Genomic DNA, 24,843 nt, shown 5'->3' with positions numbered 1-24,843 from the left:
ACCAAATGCCAGCACTGTGACCTTCGATGCCCATAAGGCAAAAATGAGTGCTGGGTCGGGACCACCCTTTTGCATGTCCATGGAATGCAGGGTGGAGGAAGCCTGTCCAGCAGCGCTGCAAGTTCTTGCTGTCATGGACGACGTGAACTTTCATGCTTTGGATGGTGGCCACGTTTTGCAGCACAGTTGCACCGCGATTACCCGCTCAACATCAGAGTATTGCCTGGCAGCCCAGCTATCAAGGGTACTGAGAATGGAAGAACCTGCAAAGCATGCTCTGGCAGTAAAAGATGCCTAGCGGCAGAAGGACCAGGATGGGGAGCAACTTTAAAAAGCAGTAAAGTCATAACCGTAACACTCTCACAAGGAGTGCATACACCATCCACAAAATCTGCCTCAGCATGGTTATGGCCCAAATAACTGATGCAGCGATTGGCGCCTTCTGATGGATACAGGCATTCAGAAATACACAGGCGAAAAGGCATTCTTAAAAAGACGTTTTCACCAGCTCTTTTAGGACATTTTCTCTTTTATGGAGAGATTCTCTTGCTAGAGAATATTCTCTTTTGGACATTTCTCTTTCTAGAGCACCCAGGGGAACTCTCTTATACTCAATGGTGCGTGTGGGAGAGAGAACCGCTGAAATGGCAGAAGTGAATGGAGAGAGAATCACAGACACGTCTTCTCGGCTCCAAAGAACAAATCTGAATGAGTGGAGCAAAACGCCTCCTTTTATACCCTTATACAAATTCCACTCGTCAATTCTCATTAGCCTTTACGGAAGTATCAGGTGTTTGGGACTCTGACACAATGTAGAAGTGAGTAACAGATAGGGAACTATGAAACACTACCATTCAAAAGTTTGAGATAAACAAGATTTTTTTTTTTTTTTTTTTTTTGAAAATTAATACTTTTATTCAGCAAGGGCACATTAAATTGATCAAAAGTGACAGTAAAGACATTCATAATGTTACAAAAGATTTCTATTTCAAATAAATGCTGTTCTTTTGAACATCCAAGAATCCTGAAAAAAAATTATCACAAAAATATTAAGCAGTGTAGCAAATTAGCTCAAAAAGGAAATATGAATAATTAATTATAACTCATAATTAATTATAAATATTTGGATAAGCTAATAGAATTAACTTGAGGAAGTTGTAGGTACAATCAATTAACCTGTTTGTCTATCAACTCTAAGAAAGCTTCTGAGCATGTAGCTGTGATTGCATTGTTAAAGGGATTTACAGAATCAAACCTCACATGAATGTGCACAAAAGTTATAACAACATCACAAGCACAAAACTAACCAAAACAAACACATACACACAATCACACATGGGTAAAATGGAAAGTGAAAGTGACTGAATGAAGCCGAAACGGAGAAAGGGGAATGAAGCTATAGAAAAGTCAGATAACCGCCAGAACAGAACCATCAGTTTCTTAGTTCAAAGCACCTTGTTAACAAGGGGTATACAGCTTACACTAAACCTCTGTTTAGTTAGTTAAAAATAGCCTAATTGAAATACTTTCGCCATTGAACGTGCGTCCAGATGCAGTCTCAGAAGAAAGTCTTGATGGTTTAGTAGTTCGATGGTGTTGAAGTTGCAGTTCTCCAGGGTTGAGTGAAGATCTACTTCAGCTGTGTTAATTTGACTCAGTTGTGGTTGAGAGAGTCCTCTCTCCAGACCAGGGAAGATATAACAGGGCTGCCCCCCGGGGCAAAGGCCGGAGATTTGCTTGGATGTCTCCAGTCCTTTTCACACAAACAGCAACCAGAAGGAAGAAAGAAGAGGGTCACTGTGATAGTGGCCTTTTAGCTTCTGCAGAATGAACCAATGGTAACTTAAACTTTTGGAGGGAAAGTTTATGACCCCTTGTCTTTGAGCATGCTGTTTGGCATATGTAACTAGATTGGGTGTTGTAGGAGAAACTATTAAAGATTTTTGTAATATACATATGTTGTATAGGTATCAACAAATAAAATAAACACATTTGATTTGAAAGCGCACTGGAAATGCTTGAAACTAGTCCCAGACTAAAATGCATGTTGGAGCGGTTTTAACTGAAAGCAATTAGCACTGACATATCTTAAAATGTCACTGCCATTGTTTTGTCTCAAGATGCACACCAGAAGACGAAAAAAAAAACGAAAAAAAAACACAGAGGTGTTTTTGTTTTTGTTTTTTTCTAGGGCACGTTTATAAATGTCCTTATTGAACTAAGGCCTAATCCTGGCTTAATTTAGGCCTAAGGCCTGCCTGTGAAACCAGGCCTAGATTTAAAACAATTTTTAACTATAACATAACTTATTTTTGGAGCAGATAGTGAAGGAAAAGCAACCAAGCTTCAAAATATAGTAGATATTCAATACTGTTTAAAAGCATCCCAGAATGCACCTCATTAATTTAAATGTCCAGATTAATCTAGTAATGTAGTAAAAATATGCTACTTTGAAGAAGCTAAAATATAACAGTTTATTTGCAATTTCATTCCAAAATAAAAGAGTATTTGATTCATCCAAAAGTATTCATTATGGTTACATAAATATATTTAATTATATATATATATATATATTATGAATGAATTTAGTGCAATACAAAATGTCAATTCAGGCTGGAAGTAACACTTTCATGATTTTGCAAATCCACAATAAACACCCACAGCTACTGTCACATTCAGCATCACAAACCATACTTATTGAGAGCAGGGACTGTCTGCACAGAACATGCTCTCACTTTCAAAAGCAGCTGGGGACAGACAGCAACAGAATGAAACAGAACACACATGTCTGAGAGATGTTTTTTTGTTTTTTTCAAAGCTGAACAACTTGACATGTGCAACTTTTCGCGGTACACTACTTCAGATGCAATTTTTGTTCTACATTTGAATTGTAAAAGTGAAAACATAACCATAACACTTTCAGAGTGCAGCCATGCACAGAGGGCAGGGACATGGGACCGAAACACTGTGAGGTGTTCCTGGCGTGCTGCCCGAGCTCATGCTGTCTCCTCCCCAGGAAAGAACATTACATCTGCTTCCAAGAAGAACAAGCTGACCCCATCTTCATGTGAGCTCCGTGCGGAGAGCGGATAGGTGCGGACACGCACTGCAGGGACTAATCAATTATACACAGTCATTCTTATCAGCTCTGTTGATGAAGGTGGGGGGAGTGGTATATTGCTGATGTCATTGATTTGTAGTGCACTGAGGTATACTTCACCATGTGAATGAAAATATACACCAGGGGTAATAAGCTGTGTTTTTGTAAACCACTTGTACAACCGCTTTGTACATTAAATTTGTATGAATAACAAATGCAGATGTTCTTCTGTGCACACATGACCATATACACTTAAGTTTGCATTTGCTCCCTTTTGCCTGACCTGCTTAATGATATAAAATTATTTTATATATAAAATTAATATAGGGCTGGACGGTATGGCCAAAATTTATATCACGTTATATTTCTTAATTTCGGTCGATACGTTATAATTCCAATATCGATATGAACAATATAAAAGCCTCAGGAAAAACTGCCAAGAACGACCACAATGAATGTCCTGTACCTACAAACTTCTGAAAAATGTATTTGCCAAGTCTCCGAAACCTCCTCCTATAAAACTATATAATATTTTAGAAATAAAAATGATACAAATAAATTATTGTTAATATTGTATTTGTATTTAGCCTTCATACAAACAAGAAATGTGAAATCACTGTCAAATAATAATAATAAGACTCAACTTATTAATATTAATATCTTTAACTTTAAACTATAGGCTAACATAGGTTGATTATATTATTCTTATAGATTGAAAAAAGTGCTTCAGCCAGGATAAAGAATATGAAAAGTGCTCAGAGTTGCTAAAAAAAAAATAATAAAAAAGTGAGCAACAACAAAAAGCACATGTTGCTGAGGGACATTTTGAGTGTTCATGACACCCTGAATTCATTTCAATTGATGAATCTGAATAGCTGCGTTTCCACTTTCGGGCCAGAGCGAGCCAGGGCTTTAAACGGGCTGTGCCGGGCTAATAGCCTCGGGCCAGTAGCACCGGGCCCAAAATCTGCAGCGTTTCCACTGTCGGGCCAGAAGCTCTGCAGTGCTTACCTAAAACACGCCCGTAACACGCCTCTCTGGAACAACGTCACACTAACCCATTTTTTCACCAACAAATGGAAGTTTTATCAGAAAACGAATCAGAAAGAAATCACTGGAAACAGCGTGATCGCAAAACGAACGTGATAAAGGCGACCGTTTGCTGGCATTTTTGTTGTTTACTTGAATATTTAAAACCCAAGCATCAATGATTTACCACAGGTTTACAATAAAAAGTGATACATTGATCACAATGAATTAATTTGTCAAAATTGCACATTAGTCACATAAATTAGTAAATTAATAATGAATAAATTAGGCTAACGTTAGGTCTATTTCACAAAAGAAAAAGACACTTACTTACTTATTCAGTCGAGGCTGTTTCTGTTTATTTGGAAGTTACAGGACATATTTAGGCTACATCACATTTAGAAAGAATGATAATTTCTACAAATATGCCACCAAAAATACGACCTGAGGAGCTTTAGCACTCTCGACTCCCAGTAGGCTACAGATATTTTCAGTCAGAGAAAAAGAGGAAGCTCCCAAAAAAAAGCTGCTTTATTTTATGATAGTCCGGGATAAAGAGACCGGAGACTGTCAGTAGGCTACTGACAGATCAAATAAAAACATGATTGTGATAGCCATTATGATTTGTCTGACTTCTTCAAGCGTTCATGTTTACCATGTTGGTAATGGTTAGCGTGCATAGTCTTTTGCATCGGGTATAAATATTTCTACCTTATACGGTGATCAGAATCCACATCGGATCACAAATAGAAGGCAATAAGACATGAAAGTGAGTTTTGAGGTAAATTATTTTAAAAGTCTTTAATGCTTAGCTGTTAGCTGACAGAATCATCCGGCGCTGCTGTCTCCAGACTCAGGTAAACTCTGCCTCTGTTCGTAACCTCTCCTCTAGCCGGAGCTGGCCCGCTTTAGACCAAGGTATTCGACGGCCTGAAAATCCTGGCCGTTGTTTGCCGTGCTGCTTATATTTATCACGCAGTAAAAATGAAAACGTAAAAGTAGCCCATGCCTGTAATGTATATTGAAATATCGGAAATGTGTTTAAAAATCATATCACCGTTATTGAAAAAAATGATGTCGCGATATTGATATTGAATTATTGTCCAGCCCTAATATATATATTATTTTTATAAAATAAAAAAATTCTGTCTGACACATTAGTTCTGTGCGATATGTGCAGCAGTGTTTTATTACTGAATGAATCTGTTTTTAAACGAAAAGTTGAAGTGAATGATTCAATGACTCAAAGACGGAAGACAATCACTTGCTTTGTTCCTAAAAGAATCAGCCATTTGAACAAATCGGTTGAATCTATGTTTACATGCACCCAAATATTATCCATTTATAATTCGATTGAGCCATCAAACGACATTTTTATAAACACCTCAATTGATCCGATTGAAATTTTGATCCGATTGAAAAACAAAAAATTGGTGTAGACATAAAAAAAATCTGATTTCCAGGAAAAAAAATAAGCATGTAACGCTTTCCAATCATTTTTTTCAATCCGATTCAAAAATACCTTGTGCAGTGCGGTGATGCTTACATACGTTTACATACATTTTATGTGCTCCTGTTTATTAATGTTGTATGTTTTAACAAGCTGGGCTGCATCTTAAAAGCATCTTAAGCCTAAGTAGATCATAGAAACGTGTATAAAAAAAAAAAAATAAACACATCTTTACAATATGACAAGATGTGATTACTGTACAATATGAGCCTCCAGTAACAGGCAGCTTTTTAATATTCTCATGACAGCCGTGCAACAATGTCAAGCCCTACAGTACATCACCATAACATGAAAGAGCCTTCAAAGCTTTAATTACCCCACTGTGTGCAATCATCGAGAGATCAGCCTGTTATTGTTATAGTCTTCAAAACATCATAGTGATGACAGAGTCTTGGACTGACCAGAGATGATGACTCAGCACAGGGTGCAGGGGGCATCTCAGAGGAACTAAAAGGCTGTATGATGGACAGAGTTTCATGAGAACACAGCCTACTGAGCAGTTGCTCAACCTTCATTACGTGTTTATTGTTTCAGTCCAAAACCCATTGTGCAAGCAAACCCCCATCTACTTGTCAGTCACAACAAACAGTCCAATCACCAGTCTCGTGTAGATCACACCCCTGACAAACATTCACAATTTGCTCAATGAGTTATCTGTGCAACTCTGGCAAAAGTCTCGCTTTCTTTCAAAAGGGCTAGTTGATTGCTTTTAATTAGCCATATATGGTCGCAAGATTACCAACATAGCTTGACGGTTTGGCTTTTCCCCAAAACTATATCTCCAACGAACATTCGCAAACCGTTTTTGAAGAGTGCGCATGTGCATAAATGCTTATGGGAATTCTGGAGTTAGACGTACGAAGGATCCCGTAATGAATTAAACACCAAATAAAACAAAACGACAGGGAGCAAAAACAGTTAAATAATTCTCAAATCGTTACAGCAGCATGTCGTTGAGGAGAAAGCTGATGACTGAATGAATGAATCGAATGTATGCCAATTACATACTGCATAAAGTGATTTTAAAAATGAACTGCTTTCTTTTGTTTGTGTAAACACCGTAAGATTTTAGCCGTCTGAGACAAATTTAGTGAATTCTAAAAGATTCCTTGGATCTTAGGCTAAAAGTCTTTCATCGTTGGTTTGAAATGTTCACCAACAGCCGATTAATGGACACTGCGATAAAATTGTACCTCCCACGATATTCTGGCAGTGTCAGAAGATTTGATGCACAGTCCTGCAGTGCGGCCTCTCCTACGACAACAGACAAATCAAAAACCAATAGGAGCACCGAACCTGATGACACAATTAGTGAGACAACAGCAATCCACCACTTGCTCCACACATCGTCTTTGTTTTTTTCGAAGCAATGATCAAAAATACCGCTAGAGACTGTTTTTGTTTGCTAGCCACCATTTCTATCCCCCACGTAAATGCAGCTCACGTCACTGAACGTGTCACAGATTGATGATTTAAAACTCCTGTAGCGTATGGACAAAATCACAATGACTTACTCATTCTAAAATTCAGAAAGCTTTTAACCCATTGACTCATATCATGTAAATCACAGCTTAGCGCCAATGACTCTGAATAGAATTTCTCCCTTTGACACGTTTGTGTCCTGGAGGAAATTTAACAGAAACACCTCCAAACTCCGTTGTGAGCTTCAAACAGATCGTAATCAGTTCAACTCGCCCATTCTCGGCAAGCAAGAAGTCCAGGTGGCAGGAAGAACCCTCTCCGAGATGCCCAATACACATACACAAACATTCATTTCATCATTCTTTTTAAACATTGAATATAAGTAATTCTAAAATGTATATGATATATTCCTGTATGCATGTATGTTTCCCCCCTCATATTAGCCTGGTTATGACTTTCTAGTTGTGTTAGTTGAACTCTAAGTGCTTATTTTAAAGAATAAGAATGTCTCTCTAAGTTTGTATCTTCCGGACATATCAATCTTGGTACCGAATTAAACCTCTCGGTTTGCCTAAGCTAAATATATATAGTAGGTTACCATAAAATGTATTATACTATGTTTACCATCTTTTGGAGAAGAAATGATGAATTCTAACACCGCCATAAACCATGCAAATTAGGCTGTCAAGAGGAGACAAAGGAACTCTCTCCCGCTCAAAGTTTCTGAATTCTATTGGTCGTTCACCCAGTAAAGGTTGGACTAAGATTCTCTTTTAGGAAGATGACGGTGCTCATCTCGCTCTCTTCATGTTTTCGATCTTCAAGTTCTCTCTTCAAGCTTTTGTTTTCTTCAGGTTTGTTTTGTCTATCTAAGTTTGTTCTCTCTCCGAGTTTTGTTTTATGTCTTACCTCGTTTTAGTCTCGTGCTCATTCATTTCTATCTACAAGTGAAATGGACTTAAACTGAGTTTCTGTCAACTCCGCTTACAAGTAAACCGTTTGAACTTCCCGCGGATGACACGCACTCTGGAGAACCGAAAGAACGCTTCCAACTAACAGACACACCAAGGACTGACACTCACACACACGCATTCTCGCTCAGCAACAAAGTCCCATGAAAGTATTATTTCTATTGAGATTTAAATGCGTTTAAGGTTGTCTTTAAGGTGATTTGATTCTTTGCTGGCTCTCAAAGGTCTGTTTGTGATATTTTGCCATTCTGTGATCTGCTCTTTCTTTCTTTCTTTCTTTCTTTCTTTCTTTCTTTCTTTCTCTTTCTTTCTTTCTTTCTTTCTTTCTTTCTTTCTTTCTTTCTTTACTTTCTTTCTTTACTTTCTTTCTTTACTTTCGTTACTGTTTATATACACTCACCTAAAGGATTATTAGGAACACCATACTAATACTGTATTTGACCCCCTTTAGCCTTCAGAACTGCCTTAATTCTACGTGGCATTGATTCAACAAGGTGCTGAAAGCATTCTTTAGAAATGTTGGCCCATATTGATAGGATAGCATCTTGCAGTTGATGGAGATTTGTGGGATGTACATCCAGGGCACGAAGCTCCCGTTCCACCACATCCCAAAGATGCTCTATTGGGTTGAGATCTGGTGACTGTGGGGGCCATTTTAGTACCCGTGAACTCATTGTCATGTTCAAGAAACCAATTTGAAATGATTCGAGCTTTGTGACATTATCCTGCTGGAAGTAGCCATCAGAGGATGGGTACATGGTGGTCATAAAGGGATGGACATGGTCAGAAACAATGCTCAGGTAGGCCGTGGCATTTAAACGATGCCCAATTGGCACTAAGGTGCCTGAAGTGTGCCAAGAAAACATCCCCCACACCATTACACCACCACCACCAGCCTGCACAGTGGTAACAAGGCATGATGGATCCATGTTCTCATTCTGTTTACGCCAAATTCTGACTCTACCATCTGAATGTCTCAACAGAAATCGAGACTCATCAGACCAGGCAACATTTTTCCAGTCTTCAACGGTCCAATTTTGGTGAGCTCGTGCAAATTGTAGCCTCTTTTTCCTATTTGTAGTGGAGATGAGTGGTACCCGGTGGGGTCTTCTGCTGTTGTAGCAACTGCCATGTGATTGGACATGAGAAATTGAACAGGTAATAATCCTTTAGGTGAGTCTATATATTCTTTGTTAAATGTAGTTGTATGTTTATAGTTTCATTTATTAAAAACACATTATACACTTGATTGTCTCTGTCTGCTGCTCATCGAACAAAGCCTCTTAAATGTGTGATCTTAAGCTACAAGCTTTACATTGTTGATTAGCCTACAGGTTAGTAATCTTATAGAACAAGAAGGTTATGCTTCATGGCCAGAAGAATGGCCTTTCTTGAGAGTTTATAAGTATAATAATACTCCCTGAGAGTTGATAAGAAGATCATATGGTCGGTTCGGTGGACGAACGGATTATTCAATGTGGAATTAATTTTGTAGGTTATTCTTAAATTTGATCTATAGCCTATCTGTATATTTATAATTAATCATAATTCGTTGTGGTTAATTATCTATATACAGAGATACAAATATACGGGCTATGTATTCCTTTTTTGGGCGATTTAAAATGTGTAGGTAATAATGGCACATAACCAGTATGATTAATTGTTGATTATTAATTCCCCTCATTTGAGTTGATTCGCTACACTCCGGATGAGTCTTCTTGCACACGTCCGTTTTTAACGCGTCTTGACTGCCGAAACCAGACCCAAGTATATTCATATATCTGCATTTTAAGGTGTTTTTTTGTTGTTGTTGTTGCTATAATACATTTTCCTACCCCAGCATAATATGCATAGTCAACTATAGGTAATGTTTTTGTACATTGTAGGGCTCAAAAAAAAAAAAGTAATTTCTCTACTGTCTGGTACTTAACTTTTACTCGCCCTTCCACAAAATAATTATTTTGTATATAATTTTAGTATATATATAAATATACTTTTATATTTGCTAGAAATATTTTTGATTAAATTATACTATTTTTGTTTGTTTTTTCAGTTTTTTTTTTTCTTTAAACAAAATGATACAGCTACAATGTAACTCCGTAATTCAACACACTTTTGTTGGAAAAACAAATATTATGTCACAATACAAAATTCATCAAACTTTTCTAAATGTCAAACTGTACAAAATTTAGAGAAACCCCATTTAACAAAATCTATTGTTTTATCATTTAGACAAAAGAACAAACTTCTGTTAGCTACAACAAACTTCTTTCTGGGAAATGTTTTGCTTGACAATTGTGGTTGTGCTACCTTCTATAAAGTGACGGTAGACGTACATCCGAGTGAAACGGCTTCTGCAGATTAAGTGGATGGTTGTGATATGCTATTGGTTAGGGGTGCAATGGATCCATGATCCATACGAACCAGGACCCACGGTTCCGAACGCATGTGATTCGCGGATTAATTGCATTTAACCATTAGGGAAAGTGCACACACACTCAAAGCACACACGCTTACTGAGGTGCCTCTCAGATGGCACGCAAACACATAATCAAGCTCTGTTTCGCGACTCCTTGAGCTTGAATGGACACATACACTCACAAAATTCTCTCAAAATGTCCGTCTCGACAAGTATTCTTGTATACAGTTGGTTATGTCTTTAAGTGACCGTAAAGTTGAGAAAGAAATCGGATGTGTTTCACCATATTGGTTCCGTGCATTCGTGCATTTACTGACTGCAGCCTATAAAGAACTACTTCGTCATTAATTGTCAAACAACAAAACACAACTTTAACAATGATTTATCTATATTTAATTCTCACAGTGAACAATATGCATGCAGACTGCTGTTAGACATAACTATTTATAACTGTTCTATAGTATTTATCTATGTTTTAATTTGTGTTATTATTTGTTTCTGTTCATTTGTCTTTAATAATATTTGAACTTTATTACCGTTAGGAGTTAGGAGTATCAAAGTACTTAAGTGTTCATTATGTAATAAATGGGAAGCAAAGTTACATTTGTCTTTTTATTTATTTATTTTATTCTTTTTTTTTTTCCTGATCTGAAAAATGATCCGATCCGTGACTCAAAAACCGTAATATGATCCGAACCCTGAGTTTTGTGATCCGTTGTACCACTACTATTGGTGGATCTCATGTGAGTGACAGGTTGCCCTGCCCTCGCACCAGTAAACACGTCATGTTGTTGAAGATGTTGCTGCAAGAAAGGGAGGTTAAGTTATTTTGATTAAAGATTACGAGCAAATCTGAATTAAAAAATAATAATGATGATGTGCACGGATAAATTTGGTATCTACTGCAAAGACACTCACACATGATTTATATACATGGGTGGGTTAAATGTCCAGGCACTTTTTTGTGTCACTGAATAAATAAATAAAAAATATTTGACTTTATCTGATCTGTTATTAGCAGCTCTGCAGCACTGGGCTGTACTGGGAAGGGTCAGAGAGGCAGGATTGTGAAACACTAGATCATATTATGTCACTGTCCACAAGAGAGACAATTTCGTTATGTAAAAATATACAAATCACCAATCTAATTAGCTGCAAACCAATTCAATTTGTTTTTAAGAGTCACCTGTAAACGCTGTTATGACATGCTGACTCAAGTAAAACAGGTTAAAAGCATATTATACCAATGGGTTACTTTGTAGTAAAATCTTACACGTGTGGAAAGAGGCTGATGCAAGCGTTTGTTCTGTAAAATGGTACAGCTGTAGTGAATACAGCTGTCAGATGTGAAACCACAGCAATAGCTGAAAGAAACTGTAAGCTCTTTTCAGTGCTGATATAAGAACATGACAACTCTAAGTTGTATCTCTTGCATGTAATCAAATACAGACCTCTTTAAGGTGCAGTAAAGATTTTGTGGGATCCACTGTAAACTACAATTATAAAACTAACTTTTTAAAATATCAATGTACAGTATAAAAAGGTAAAGTATGGCTTTACAGTGTAAAGTGGTGTAAAATGCATACATTTACTGTACATACAAAGTACTGTAAAAGTTAGGGTTAATGACTATACCATCTTTCTTACATCTAACAGGCTAATGTCTCCCCCTAATGGTTTACAACATCTATTAAGGCAATAAAGCACATCCAGTGTTCAAAGTTCTGAAAGGAAAAGTATAATTGAAATTGCATAGTTAATTCTATTTTGGTTATATGCTGGAACATATCATTTGTTCATATGCTTTTTTTGTGGCACAAAGTTGGGTGTAATTTAAGTGTTTGTATACAAATCAGTTAATTTTTACCTTCAATATTATAGTTGGCTAATGAAGCCTAGTAGGCTACAACTGACTCCCATAGTTTACAGCATTAGTTAAGAGATTTGTTTTCCTTGAGAAAATTTGCCATGTATTGTACCTGATATCCAAAATTATCAATACTGAATCGAATCAGAATCTAAATCGAATCGAATTGCAAGCTTGTGAATCGAAATCGAATCGAATTGTGAAATTTGTGTTAATACCCAGCCCTACTTACTACTGTTTTATTTTGCATCAAAATATTGTTTTTAATGAACAATTTACCATTAATATTTTTTTCTGATAAATCAAATTTATAAATACAACTTGATTAAGCCTAATTATATTTGTTGTCTTTTCTTTTTTTTTGAATAATCTGCAAGTGAACCCTCTGTATGTCCAGTGAACCCTCGTCCAGGGCTTGCTCTGTCCCGTCTCCTCTCCACGGCCTCATAAATCCTGCTTTGTATTAGGTCCCATGCTCATGGGTCAGCTGCCTATGGAAATCTACCCAGTCTTCTTGGCACACACTGGAACCCCTGAACAAAAGGGGCACCCAGAATCACCTGGACTCTGAAACAAAGACGAGGTCAGCCCAAAACTTTGAACTAATATGCCTTTGTACATGCTGTAATACATTAGTAATGAGGCGCTGAGATTTTGTGGGAGATCAGACACAAATTCTTTGCAGAGAGAACGGTTAATGAGAATACAGGGACAAAAAAATAAGGATGGCCCAGGTCAGTGTGAGAGAGTTTACAAAGAGTTGACGGTACTGCCACTCACCCTATCGGTCCTGTTACTACATATTTATTTTGTTGATCATGTTTTTATGCCTTACAAGTGCTTTACCACATTGTTTTTCTGTGGTGTATCAAATATTGTTGTTGTAATTTAACTAAAATCACCAAGGTACTGTTATATAGCTGTCGAACATGATTAAGGTTGTCGATATTTTCTTGGGTGGAAAAAACTTAATATAATGTGTTTATGAAGTTTATATCTGTCATGGAGTTATACTGTAGTTGTATAATTTCCTGCTAATATAAATTGTTTGTTGTTTTTTGCCATAGAATGCCCTGAAATATAAATCATTTTTATAAAAAAAATTCTTGGCTTGCTCATTCCACAATTGTGCAGGATTTACTTTGAAACTGTTTTCACTCAGAAATTTCTTCACAAATAAAGAAACACGTTAAATTTAACGCGAAAGTTTTTCTTGTAAAGGGTAATCCAATATTTTATTTACAATTTAGATTTTTAATTTACCCTTTGCCTTAAAATAAAGACCTTTCACATACATTGTAGTCAGGGATGCTCATCTCTGCAAGCATGTCTTTACATACATTTTACAACCAAAACGGTGCACATTCAGCAATGATAATCCTCTTTTCCACCACATTATTCAGCCATCAGACCATTGAATGGCTGCAGAGCTCACACACTGAAAGACCTTCTAGGGTGGCATGATGGGTGGAGCTTGTGAAAGTGGTCACATAGTGGGTTCACTAATGCACAGCCAATCCACGGCTAGTCTTTATTTTCTCATCCTGGGGCATTCTCCACAGGTGACCAAAGGGGTGAAATCATAGCCCTCTTTGCCTTCAACCCACCCTCACACTCGAACACACATACCAAACTGAATAAATCACATGGTTTGGAATTAAACCTGAATGAAAAAACAGGGAAGTGATGCTTTCAGATTTCTTTTTCTTTTTTCTCCCAGGGTGACAAGGGTGGAGAGCCAGCTAAGTTTAAATTATCCACTAATTAAACTAAATGTGACAATTCAGCTTGTAATATAATCCATAAAAAAATTAGGGCGATGATAAAAACTGACTTTGACTACACAGGGATTAAATAATCTTGTGATTGAAGAAGTTTTTTATGCTGCCTAGCTCTCAATAATTTAACCTGTGAAATTCTGTGAAGTGACAGTGCATACATTTGCAGGGAATAATTAAGTCTCTAAACTTAATTGGAGCACTTGAAATCCACAGAATAAAGGCTATCATTGGAGCATATATATAATATTATGAGTTGAGAATTGTAGTGCAACTTTATATTAGTTATTGTTTACTACTACAGTATGTACTTGCATTAAAAAAGTCAAGTAAATTGTTATTTATTATGTTCATGTTGAATTGCGAAAAACTTTTGCTTTTACAGAGGGATACAGTTAAGTTTAGAGATCGGTTTTGTGGTAGTCAAAGACAGTAAATATGTGGGAAGCTCAATAATTTCTTTAAGTCCCAAGTTTACGAGTTGGGGGCGTGTCAGTAAGAAACATGGCGGAATACCACACTACTTATAGGTAGGGCTGTCAAAAGTACCGGTACTTCGGTACCAAGACAATACTTAAATTAGAGCTGCACGATTAATTGTTAAAAGATCGCAATCTCGATTCAAACACTCACACGATCTTGTTCCTAAATGACAATGATTCTCCTGTCTATTTAGGGTACATTTTACACAAAAACAATGTTTTTTTTTTCTTTGTACAGATGACAACGTTTTCAAAACGATCCCCGTTGACACAGATCCTCGAAAACGACTAAAAACGCTGTATTATTTTTCCAGGTCAGTAGTTGGCGACGTCACTTTGTAAAGACTAGGCACCTGCGCATAAATGCATTTTTTACAGAGCGCTATGATTCAATTCGATTAATATTTTTTTGTAGTTTACACTATATTACACTATATCATTTCCAATAACGATATCAGTTTCAAAAACTTGCATTTTGAAACCAGTTTTCAAAAGTTAGCATTTTCAGACACCCAAAATGCCATTGTCATGTAAATGAACGGCCAGTTTTTTTGTTTTTATTTGAAAACAGTGTAGTGTAAATGGCCCCTTAGTCTCTCGTAGCCAGACATTCAAAATGACGGCAGAAGGCATGGACTCCATCACAATCTCATTGTCCAAGGACCACCCAGAGGCCATCTGACTGACATGTAAAGTAACCAATCCCAGTTCATTTTGTTCTGTGTTATGTTTAGGGGCGTGAAAATGTAAAGTCGATGTCGCTATGATCATAACAGATCGGCGTGCATCTAATAAATGATTAATTCAAGAAAGTTGTGCTAGTTTACCGGAACAATTGAGCCACATTTAACATACTTTTGAAAATCCAGTGTTTAGTTAATCCTGACAAACGTTAATTGTCACAGTTGTAAACACGGCTTACATCTTCTATGGGGGAGGGGGGTTTGGCGTCACACCGATTTCGTTTCCAGGCAGAGCATTAAAGAACGCGAAACACACGTCTCCTGGAAATCCTGTAAAATTCAACTAATCAGATGAAGACCAACACTCTGATGAAGGCCAGTGGGCCGATACACGTTGGTGTTTTAATGCTTTAGCCCTTTCAAATAATAAAGGCTTTTTAACTTTTGCATCCTACTGAGTGCCTGGACCTGGATTTTTTTCCAAATTCTTTTTCATGAACATTTAACCCTTCCATGAGCACCAGAGGATACAAGGGATACCAGCAGCGCTCCAGTTCCCTTTTGTCTAATCAGATGAAGACTTCGAAACTCCTGTAATGTTTACAATTTTATCTGCGTTATGCATCAGTCCGTGGGGGTGACAGCTGAGGATGAGCCTAGAGGTCTGCACTGAGGACCCGGGACCCGAACGGGTTCAGATCTATATTTTAAATGGCAAGCCAGGTCCGGGTCGGGTCCCAATCTATTACTTAGGGTCCCGGGTCTGTGTAATAGCCTACCCGAGTAGATCGGAGAATACCCAGCCGTGATCAGAGTCAGTCAGCGCTGTGTTTTGTAACTTGCAATTTGTAAAATTAGGATGAGAAAACGTCTCGGTTACGCATGTAGCCCTGGTTCCCTGAAGAGGGAATGAGATGCTGCGTCGAAACGCTGTGGGAACGTGTGATTGCGCCGTGAAGCACGTATTAAATCAGTCCAATAGCGTGACGGAACGAAACTATAAAGCACACCTGAACCAAACAGCGTCAGCTTCTGATACGCTGAAGCAAGTTGATCACGGGCATGCCGGGAGTATGGCAGGGTGACATATGTAACCAAGGTTACATACGTAACCGAGACGTTCCCTTTCAAGGGAACTCGAGCTGCGTCGAAACGCTGTGGGAACGCTAATACCCACGCCGCCATAAAAGCAAGTCATCCTCTGCTCATCCTCTGCTTAGATGCCAGGCACCCCTTTCTGGGTACTCCAAAGCAAAGAACAGTGTTCAGACTTTCTCCACAGTTCTGTGGACGTAAGAATCTAAAGCCCTAACTGGGTAGAACACATAAGTTTCTCTTGGTCTGACGTCCGGAGGAGGACAGAAGGCCTGCAGTACTATAGGTCTTCCAGTATTAGTAGGTACCTTAGGAACGTAACCTGGTCTTAGGGTGAAGAAAAACCTTTACCATACCAGGAGCAAATTCCAGGCACGAGGGAGATACCGAAAGTGCTTGAATGTCTCAAATTATCTTGAGAGACGAAATAGCAAGAAAGATAGTTTTTTGAGTAAGGCATTTCTCAGAAACTTCTTCAATGGGCTCGAACGGATCTAGGGAAAGGCCTTCTAGTACAACGGCCAAGTCTCATGTCGGCACCCTCGTGCAGACTGCTGGCCTCAGCCTCAAAGTGCCACGAAGGAAACAGGTTATTAATGGGTGTCTCCCCAAAGATACTCCACTCAAAGGGACATGGTAAGCAGCTAAGGCCGCCACGACACTTTCAGTGTGGAGGGAGATAACCCTGTGGAGAAGCACTCCTGCAGGAACTTCAGCACTGCACCGACTGGGCAGTTAACCGGGTCCAGCTGGTGCTCTCCACACCAGGAAATTAATAATCTCCACTTCAAGGCATACAGTTTCCTTGTGGACGGAGCTCTGGAGTGGTAGCCTAGAAATCTAGATGCACCCTAGCGGCAGCAAATTTTATTTAGCAGCAAGGGTGGTCTAGCAACTCTCTGTTGGCTTTCGAACTGGAAAAACCAAACTCTAGTCAGGCCAATCACATCGTGTATAGAGTCGGCGGGCGGGCTACAGATGATTTTCTCTTACGGAGTTTGAGATATTGGGCCACAACTTTCTCTGTGTCACTTGTTTCATTAACAGCACTTCTGAGTATTCTGAGGGTTTTTCACCCCCAACTCCCAAAAGATGCAAGGACAGTCCATAGGAGTCAAGTTGATGTGCCTACTACCAAAATGGAGGGAGGAGAATACTACCACTTATGCTTGGCAAAGGGACTGCTGTCCCATTTGAAATGTTTGACCTTGCCAGCAAATGAAAACTAAAGCTTCAATTCAATATTGACGGGCTTCCTCTTTTTAGAAGCTCCAAGGTTCAGTTTTGGCCAATTCTAGCTTTAATCAATTGTGATTACAGTATGTCCCCGTTTATTGATGGTCTGTTTTGTGGAATTAGCAAGCCAAAAAGTGTTTGAATACTTAAGCACTTTTGTTAAAGATTTGACACACTTGCTGACTAATGGCATAAATTACAACGGTAGAAAGTTTCAAGTCATTGTCTCTTCATTTGTGTGTGATGCACATGCTCGTGCATTTGTTAAGAATACTAAGGCTCACAATGGTTATGCTGGGTGTGACAAATGCTGGCAAGTAGGGGAGTGGAAAAACAAGATGACATACCCTGAAACAAATTCAAAACAAACTGATGAAGACTTTGATGCAATACTTGATGATGAACATCACTTAAAGCCCATGTTGCAGGTTAGAGTACCCAGTAAGCCAATGTATAGAAAAATAATGTAGGAACTATATTTAAATATAAACATATACTTATAAAACGCTATTTAGGCTTCTGGAGTCGTTTTTGTGAGAAATTTTTACTTCCGCATTTGAAAACCGCCGAACCGGAAGTGACGTAACATGAGGTAGAGCGGTCAAAGTAAACAATAGGAAAGCAATGGATCGCCATGACAGCTCGGAAAGCTGGGGGAATTGTAGTCTAAATGTTTACTCGTATGTCGTATGATATATATATATATATATATATATATATATATATATATATATATATAATTCATATATATGATGATATCATATAATTATGAGCCTGAAATGAAGCCAAGTGAGAAGGACAGGCCAGGGTTAGACAGAACAACTGTGAGTTGTGGTGTGAGGAGAACAGGGCGAGAGAACAGTGTTAGCTTATAGATGTATTCACGTTAGCCGACGATATGTACAACACTATGCTCAGATCATAATACTGTACAGATTATTATCATCATGTATCAGGCAATAGCAAAGCTAGTACTTAGACCCTTACCTGCATGTGTTATGTGTGTCAGCCACTAGGAGACAGTTTCCAGAGGAAGGGGGACTTTATAAAGGCTTTGAATTGACCCATTTGGTGACGATGAATAAAAAAAATTATCACAATCACAACTGTCTTACTGTACAAAAACTTGATATGTAGAAACAGCCAACACAAACATTAAAGTCGGTTTTTACAGATTGAAAATGAATTATAGAACATAATATATTATATTTATAATAATAATAATAATAGTGTCTTCTGCAGACTAATAACAAACACATAAATGCAGTACATTACAAGTTTATGTAGGATATGTTAATTAATTAAATTAAGACAAGGCACATTTTGTAAAACAGATGTACAATGTCTGACGGATCCGTGAGCGTCATGTTTCCCGCCGGCGGCCGAACCACATGCTGATGGCGGACCGTCACCGCAGGCGACCCGATGAAGGAGCCGGGACAGTGTCCACATATCGCCGGGATTATAATCATCCGGTCTATAGTGAACGCTACACACTACCGCGTTTTTCAAAGCAGAAGCAGAAGTGAAGTCCCGTCTCTTACCCGGCACAAAACGCACACAGGCACGGAAGATCGCACCGTCCTTTTATTCGGAAACCTGTGGACTCGATGTCCTGACAGGCCATAATTCACAATCATTTACCACGACGATGATTAATTGAAATACAATAAGCACCGAAAACACACTGAATCATGACCGCTCCAACTGAATACCAACCTATCTCTGCACTGAGCGCGAACGCAGAGCCAAACGACTACCTCATGTGGCGTCATATGACGCGATGGTGAAAAAAAGCGGTTTTTCAACACGGTCAAGGAAACTGTCACGTTTTCTATTAAATTTGTGCCCTTATGTCTTGCAAAACAATTTTTAATCCTGCATTTACTTTTCATATGGTATTTTCATACAAGGTTATATTAATAAAAAAAAATAAAAAAAACCTGCAACATGGGCTTTAAGACAGAAGCTTCCTCCTTTAAGTGGCATTGTAAAAATGGTCTCAATGTTTCCATTAGACTATATGCACCTTTGCTGTTTAGGTGTCACTAGGAAGCTACTGTATATGTGGACAAGAGGATTATCTACTCAAACCATAAATGAAATTTCTACAAAACTTATGATGCTCCGTTCCTACACACCTGTAGGGCTGGACCCGAATATTCGAAAATTCGAATATTCGTTCGGTGGGTTGGTATTCGATTAGAAAATTTGACATTCGAATATTCTTTTTTTTTTTTTTTTTTTGCACACCTGGGATCCCCCGCGAAACGGTTCTCATTCGCGCTTGAATAAGGCCGGCGACACACTGGCTGCGTGGCGTGAGTGTCTCAGCTGCATGTCCCCATGTTAACAGGTTGGAGTTTGCACACTGCCTGCGTGAGACACGCGTCTCAGGCGCGGCTCGATGCTAGAAATAGAACCGACGTGTTCCAGCAACGGGAGCGTTCTCTGGCTAGTGCGCAGCGGAGTTTGTATGGACCGAAGTGCATGCCTGAGCTTGTGTTTTGGGTTAAGCTGCATTGCTTTGACATTGTGGAAAATAGAATAATAGAAACAAAATGTATTGGCCTTTTTACCCGGTATTATCAATCTAAATTAATCTCGTTTTTAATTTAACAATTTCGTTTTTCTTTATTTAAATTTCGTTTTTCTTTATTTAAATTTCGTTTTCGTTTTTCTTTATTTAAATTTCGTTTTCGTTTTTCTTTATTTAAATTTCGTTTTCGTTTTTCTTTATTTAAATTTCGTTTTTCTTTATTTAAATTTCGTTTTTCTTTATTTAAATCTACCCTTTACTGTGTCAGTAATTTGTTAGTAAGAAAAATATTAGACTACCTTAAAAGTATTGCTTAATTTAACAGACCTGTGTGTGTGCGTTTTATATCACTAGTGCAGTGTCCGTTCTCGGAGCATATAAGCCCTGCCCGCGTGAGGTACGTGCGCCGCTTCCCGCTCGCGCTGTTCTGTAGTTTACTAAAAGTTTATTAATTCGGAATGTGTTGCGTGTCGCGTCTCGCGTGTCCATCTATATTGCACCAAATGCAACACTGCACTCCCTTGTGAAGTCGATTGGATGAACGGTTCTCGAAATAATAAAAATGCAAACGGACATACAGATACATAGAGATTCCTGCCTTTATTAGAGAGAAGAATATGTTCAGCACCCTCTCTCCGAAGCTTCGAATATTCGATGTTAATTACTACCGAAGCTTCGAAGCTCAAAAAAATGGTATTCGGACCAGCCCTACACACCTGTTGAATTTAACCGTAAGCACAGGTCACTGACAGAGATTGATCGATGGAAAGCCACTGAGCTTCGCTCATTCATGTTGTATACAGGGCCTATTGTACTCAGAAACAGCATTCCAAGTGAGCTGTATGATCATTTCATGTTGTTTTCCATTGGGATGTGTTTTCTTCTCTCTCCTGGCACCTCTTATGCCATGGTTGACTTGTCTCCTTTGTGAACCATTTTGGAGAGCTTTATGGCAGGAATAAAATTGTGTTCACCATACACCAAGTAATACACCTTGCAGATGAGTACAGGCGTTTTGAGCCTCTGGATAATGTGTCTGGTTTTCCTTTTGAGAATTATCTAGGACAGTGCAAGCATGTTACGTGAGCCACATTTACCATTGCAGCAGGTAGTAAAAATAATATCTGAAATCTGTGCACATCCCAGTCCCATTCAAAGAGTGCACTTTACATAGCCTCCATTTTGATGGCCCATTGCCTCCTCAGTTTAGCTTAGCTGAACAACACAAAAAAGTTACTACATATAAATATACATTATTCACACAGGAAGGAGATAACTGCATACAGGTCGGAGATGCAATTGCTCTTGTTAAGAATATAGTTAAGGTGGAAGAACAGATATTTGTACTGTATAAAAAATTCCAACATCAGGAGTCATACTTTTCATATCCCTGCATGTCTTCATTCATAGGGTGTTACAAGGTCTGGCAGATGCATGACAATCTTGGTGTAAGCAGACTGGCATACATCCCAAATAAATGTGTCCTCTATCCTGATAAAAATGGCTTTATTGCAATGCCTATGCTTCATATGAAGTGAGGTAAAGGTTTATTGTTGCTTTCCTGTTGGTAATACCCTGTTATTTTGTCATTTGTGATTATTGGTCTTTTGTGGTGTTAATATGTGATGCGATCTGGGAAAACCTATCGGATGTCACGCTGGCCGTTTTCAGTAAATTCCAAAATAGTTTGAATGTCAGTTTTTTGTCAAAAAAATTTTTTCATTAAATTATTATCCTATAACATCTTTTCTCTTATCTCTGAAAATATCTTGGCAAAATTCCCATGTTTAGTGCAGAAAAACAGCGATAGTGTCAAGCTGAAAATACTCTCTTTCTCTAATGCATTCTATGCGACCATTTTCTCTAACGCCCGGCAGAGGTAAAAAATAAAATAAAAAAACAATCGCCGTATATCCTACACCTGTCCGTCTCTTAACACTACAAAGATAGTTTACCTATAAAATAAACCACATAACATGTACAGTGAATGTGTATTAGTGCGCATTTCGCGCCAATCCTGTTTAAAAAAAAGAGTGCCAAGCGTGACGGTGACAGTTAATTAAACCTGTTTTTCTCAAAATTCCGTTCCAGAAAGTCATAGTGATCGGCCGACTTCAGATAAACATAACTTTTGCTACCAACAAGCTATGATAAAAATAAAAACAGAATTGGAAAGGGCTTGATACCAGCTTCCATATGATATCAAAACCTGTAATAGGTCAAATTTCACCATGTGGTGGGTTTTCCCAGATCGCATCACATATGGTAAATTTACAGTCGTGGGCATTTTTATTTTAACAAACCATATTTTCCAGAATTGTTCATGTACTGAGTAAAAAACATGTTGATAAATATTTTACAACACTTATGGAAAATATGGTTTATGGTGTGGATGAGTTGGACAGTTAGAATACATTGAGTGCAGTACATTCTTGGATTTTATCTTCAATCTCTTCATTTGCCATCTTTGCTTTCTTTTCTCAAGGTATCAAAATGGAAAACAAGCAGCAATGGTGCATTGTTCAATTTAAAAATGTAGGGACCTATGATTTCCGTGATGCGGAAAACGCGGACGGAATCACGGAATTTACACATGAAAACGGAATTCTCTTATACGCGCGGAATTTGCATATATTTTGTTGACATATTAAATAAACGATTTTTTTTTACTTCCTTCTCATTTTTTCAGTTTAAAACAACAAACGTAGAAAGGTATCTACCTAAACCCAGAGCCATATAGAGAGACATCTGTCAATACAGTTAACCCTCTGAGGTCGGCAAACGCGCCCCCGCGTTTTGCTGGATTTTCTTCACATTGCAGTACAATAAACTTAAATTACTCCGTCATTTATGGTTATACAGAAAAAAGAAATATAAAAAAAGAATCTGTGATATTTCTACTTTTGTATGTGTCCACTTACAATCAAATCAAAACATTGTGCTTTTGTAAAATAAAGAAAATAAACAGGGTGTGCGTTCTGCCTCTCCGTCGCGGTGAACTTTTTTTTCTTGAGCACGTCTATAAACTGAAACAAAACTCAGCGAATACTTGTCACACATTTATGAGCCATATACCTTTATACACATTTAAGTGTGTACTTTTAAATGATCGGATTCAAACTGAAAACAAATATTCTCTGTTTAAGTAATTTGTATAAAACCAACAGGATGTCCAGTATCTCAAACGCTTGCTAATTACTTTTAATTCGACCACGGCCACTCGCGCAAAAGTGATTCACATGCAAATCGTCCACATGGGACGCGAACGCCCTCGTTACCTCAAACACAAAACACCAAAAAACTTCACAAGTCTCTGCTTTTCGTCGAGTTTGGAAGACACGTCTGAGCTTACATTGGATTTACCCCCAGAAGAAGAAGAATGCGATTTGAAGACAAGAAAGATGTAAGGTAAGAAATTCGTACTTATTAGTTTATGGTATTGTTGCATAAACTTCACATTGCAGTTGAACTGTTGCTAGATATATGGTGAATATTATACTATTTAGAACCGTGTTTACTGTTAAATACTGTTTGTGGAAATCTGCTCAAACATAGATATGTATAACCATAATGTTTAATATTTTGGAGCGCGATGGCGTTTGAATGTATCATATTTTGGAGCGCGCTGTGGGTTTGAATGTATCATATTTTGGAGCGCGCTGTGCATTTGAATGTATCATATTTTGGAGCGTGCTGTGCGTTTGAATGTATCATATTTTGGAGCGCGCTGTGAGTTTGAATGTATCATATTTTGGAGCGCGCTGTGGGTTTGAATGTATCATATTTTGGAGCGCGCTGTGGGTTTGAGTATCATATTTTGGAGCGCGCTGTGGGTTTTAATGTATCATATTTTGGAGCGCGCTGTGGGTTTGAATGTATCATATTTTGGAGCGCGCTGTGGGTTTGAATGTATCATATTTTGGGGCGATTGCGTTTGAAAGGAAAAATGCACCAAACATTAGGCTTTATGTTTTTACTATTATCTCATTTCATATCATCATAACGAATGGAAACATTTGAAGTAACATAAGATAATCAATATATTTTTCTCTAGCATTGTTACTGAAATCTTTTGGAAGATTTATAGGCTGCTATAGGTTATTGTTATAATTATTTTATGCAGTACTGCACATAGCGTATGCCTACAAGGCACAACAAACATGGTGTTCATTATATGATATATTGTTGGAAACATTTGTGTGTGTGTGTGTGTGTATTCTGTGAATTTTAAAAAGCAATTTTAACCAGAAAAATCTAAAATGTATTCCCAAAATCGTGCAGGCCTAGTTTCTCTTGATACCAGTATGTTCACAGTTTTTTCTTTTCTTTCAGGGACCAGATGCAACTGAGTCCTGCTGACTTCAACATTCACATGAGTCTCTGTACATGAACATGGTAAAGTGAAAATCAAACACCTTGGAAATGAAAGGTATGTACAATGTTTTTAGGAATGGCACAAAGGTCTCTGTCTTTGGATCATTGTTTTCAATGTGCTCTTTTGTCATTTGTTGTGTATTTTTGGATTATGTTGTGTTGTAAATAAATCCAAACAATCTAAAAGGCATTCTTTTTTAAATCTCCTCATTCTTTGTGCAAGGTTGCTCTGAATGACAGGGCCTGATAGCTCCTAATAGGGCAGTTAGGGGAGTGTCTTTGTCTTTCTCAGGTGTTGAAGGCTTACATATTCATGAGATGATCACGCCTCTTCGCAT

General features: G+C 38.0%; 1 long non-coding RNA gene across 1 annotated transcript in view; it reads right to left on the bottom strand.

Annotated features, from left to right (window-relative positions):
* Positions 1 to 24,843, bottom strand: part of LOC309484291 — a 68,575-nt gene that overhangs the window by 10,078 nt on the left and 33,654 nt on the right. The window lies entirely within an intron of this gene.

Source organism: Leuciscus leuciscus (genome assembly GCF_965113295.1).
Source record: "Leuciscus leuciscus genome assembly, chromosome: 20".
Lineage (NCBI taxonomy): Eukaryota > Metazoa > Chordata > Actinopteri > Cypriniformes > Leuciscidae > Leuciscus > Leuciscus leuciscus.
The sequence above is the reverse complement of the archived record's forward strand: the minus strand, read 5'-3'. Positions and strand labels throughout refer to the sequence as shown.